Raw genomic sequence first — 3,775 nt, 5'->3', positions numbered from 1 at the left:
TGAAAAATTCAATCTGACTCACACACTTTCATCTCACGCAAACCCTAACATTGTCTTGCAAACCCAGCCGTGCCATTTGATTTCAACCGGTCTCTCCCATCAGGTTTGCCTCATTCCCATGATTTTATGCTCTTAATTTGGATCATCTGAATGTATGAGGTATGATGGAGGAATTTCATTATGTTTTTGCCCACGGGTTTAATTATGCATGAATGGGTGAAACCTATGCCTTGAATGCTTAATCACATGATTTCTGAAATGTATGCCACAGGGTTTGAGGTTTCTGAAACCATACTGTTATCCATGAAAAAAATGCTTATCGTGTTTCACTAACCCTTTTGTTGAGTTTTTGTGAGGGCTCACAGACTCTTGCAGAGATGGTTTGCGTGGTTTTCTCACTTTATTTGTGGGACACCCCCTGGAGGTTCATTCCGATTACCTGTACTGACTCACCTTTCTTTGATGGCATTAGCTTGGGAGATCCCTGGGTTTCTTACTCCTTTAATTGTTGTTACTTCGGATCTTTATCCGTGTGGTACTTTTACCTCTTTTCCGCATTTTATCGCTTTCTTAGCTGGAAGACCTCGATAGGAGGCATTTGTTTTCTTTTGTTTATTTACTTCTGAGCCCCTTGTTGGCACATTTACTTTATACATGTTTGTTTTGTATGTGTTCGTATCCCTACAGGTAGCGCGGTTCCTTCGTCAAGGACTGCCTTTTTGCCCTTGAGCATCCCAAACCCTAAAACCCAAAGCAACACATTAACTCCTTCTACTACAGGCGAGTAAGTCTCCAAAGGTCGAGCATCCGGTAGATTGCGTAGTAACGTCGTTCGTCCAAAACCCAATCCATAACCCCGTAGTTAGCCGAACTACGGCTTTCTCTGATTCTCATTCCAGATGAGATACGTAGGCATAAGACGCGATGTCTTAGCGAGCACACATCCCCCCAACCCATAGGTCAGCCGAGCTACGAAGACTCTGATTCTCATATTCAGATGAGATACGTATGCAGTGGATGCGACATCCGCGCGAGTCATTTTCATTTAACCCTTTTTTTTTGTAAACAGCACAAGATAAACTCACACCCTTTAGACAAGAACTACACAAGTGGATCCCGTAGAGTACTACGGATGCGTAGGGGTGCTAATACCTTCCCTTCGCATAACCGACTCCCGAACCCAAGATTTGGTTGCGAGACCCCGTCTTGTCCTTTCCTTTTTCAGGTTTACTTCGAGCGTTTCCTTTCCCTCCTTTGGGATGAATAACGCATAGTGGCGACTCTTCTGTCATTTTCTTTCGCCGGTTGTTTTTTCGCGCACTGTATTTTTCAGGTTGCGACACCTATTATATGCCCAGTAACCGGTATCCCTGGTGTTCCTTCCTTCTGCTCCCTATTATGACTTTGGTCCCCTGTGGAGTCAGATTTTCCTGAGTTGAAATATACCTTTTAGGTCTTCCTCAGATGATTTGGTTGATTGATATCTCTCACCCTTATACCGGTCTTAGATATTCATTCTTCCCGAGCTTGTTGTTCTCTCACCCTTATACTGGTGATCAGATCACATGTCTCATTGAGCTTGTTACCCAGTAACCGGTAACACCTCATCCCGCTGCTTCCCCAGGAGAGTCTTTTTAGACATCCCAGCGAGGTATCTGTTGTGGATCGCCTTTTGCTGTGTTGGCATATTCCCCAACACATGCACCTTCGAGTCAGCTCGAGTCTTTCCATTGGGTTTACTCCCTTTGGAATTCTGTTCCCCAAGCTTTGATTCGTGCCCTGCTCACGCATTTCTTTTCTATCCCCATGAGAGTCCCCGGTAGACTCTATGTTCCATTTATGAGTGTGTTACTCCAATGGATTTTTCAATTGTTCCGTACGTCTTTTCTTTCTTTGTGGACACACATCCCCACAGAGTTTGCTTGTTTTGCATACATACATTTGCATTATGAGGTCTCTTAAGGACCAAAATTTGTCTCTTTGTTATTATTTAAGCCCATTCTACCTCGTCGAGACGAAGATTTTAACCTTCACTTCTCCGGCTAGAATGACCTTAAATAGGGCCATCTGTAAGACCCCAATTTTGTCCCTAAGATCCCTCATGGCATCATAGCATTGCATTGCATAGCCTCAAGGATCATTGAGCATCTTGGCTCCCTTTCCCTTTGGGTAGGGATCTCTTGTGAGTGGTTTGAGATCACCAAGCATGCTTGAATTGTATATCATTGCTTTTCTTGTTTTATTCACTAACCAAAAGCACAAAAATATGTCATTAACATCTTTTGTTTGTAGCTTAAGCAATCACCAGGTCAAGAGCTTCAAAGAAGATCCTTTGTGCAAGAGATGAGGTATTTTCTTGGGATGAGGATCACATGACTATTATAAGGAGATTACATGAGCTAGGTTTCATTTTGAAGCAATTTCACCAAGTGGTAGAGGCTCAAGTTAATCAGACATTTCAAGGTCATTTGAGGACCAAAAGTCAACTGTGCAGTCAACTGAGGGCTATGAGGTGGGGAAATGAGTTGAGACACCTCAATCATGTTCAAATGGGGTCTATTCATCATTCTAAACATCCATATTGAAGATTCAAAGGTCATGGAAAAAGTTACTAAAAATGGAAAGTGACATATAATTCAAAGTTTCCAAATTTGCCAAGTTTTTGGTCCACATTCAACTTGACTTGTCAATGTCAAATAAGTTTCAAATGGATTTTTGGTGAACATGAAAGTTGTAGATCTTTGTCTCCCCTTTCGAAAAAGTCCTAATTCATGTCCACATGATGAATGGTTGAGAAGTTATGGTCATTTGATCACAAGGTGTACATGGAAATTCAAAATGGCATAACTTTTGATACAATGCTCCAAATTGGTCCATTCTTTTTGCGAAATGCTTCTCATGTTCAAGACATCTCAAATTGACATCATTTGGCTCAATTTTGCAAAGGAATCATGACCAAGAGTTCACTAGTTCACACATGTGCAAATTGAAGCAATACTTCATTATTCATTTTTGGCTTAAGGTGCAAGCAAATTGATCTTCAAATAATGACCATTGGATGTTCTTAAGTGGATTAGAAGCTCAGCATGGGAGATTGCACGTGTGATATGGCCATGCTAGCTTAATTTACATTTTTGCAAGATGCTTCAATACTCCTTAATCATGATTAACCAATGGAAAATATGATTAGCATTGTGATTAGCATGGAGTATATAAGCTGAAACCCTAATCATAACTGCATAACAGAACCATTTGAGATCAAAATTCAAGAAACTCTCCAAATTTTCTCTCTCTTCGAATTTGATTTTTCTTCACATAACTCTCAAAGATCTTGACATATTCTTGATCCTCATCCTTCATTGATCAAGAATCACCATCTGTTTGGACTAATTCAGCCAGAAATCATGTCCTTCATGTGCATTTTCATGTGGATCGGATTTGGAAATTGAAGAAGATTAAAGAGGTTTCAACTGTTGATTCTTGCTTAAAGCTTCATAGGAAGTGCAGTGGAGTTGATCTGGAGCTTTTGAGCCTGTGAGAACGCGTGAACAGAAGCTTCCATTTCCAGGTGACTCAATTTTCATCATCTCCTTTTGCTGATTTTAAGTTATAGATGTGTAGATCTCGTTGAGTTGAGCTTGTACATGTGTTTAGAATTGAATTTGGTTGAGTATTGAGCATGTAGTGTTGATTGTAAGTTTTGATATCAAAAATGTTTCTCTTCGATCCGTGGAATCTAGGAAGAATTAGATGAAATTGATGTGATATTTGGAGT

Source organism: Lathyrus oleraceus, chromosome 5, assembly GCF_024323335.1.
Source record: "Lathyrus oleraceus cultivar Zhongwan6 chromosome 5, CAAS_Psat_ZW6_1.0, whole genome shotgun sequence".
Lineage (NCBI taxonomy): Eukaryota > Viridiplantae > Streptophyta > Magnoliopsida > Fabales > Fabaceae > Lathyrus > Lathyrus oleraceus.
Note: the sequence above shows the minus strand (reverse complement) of the source record.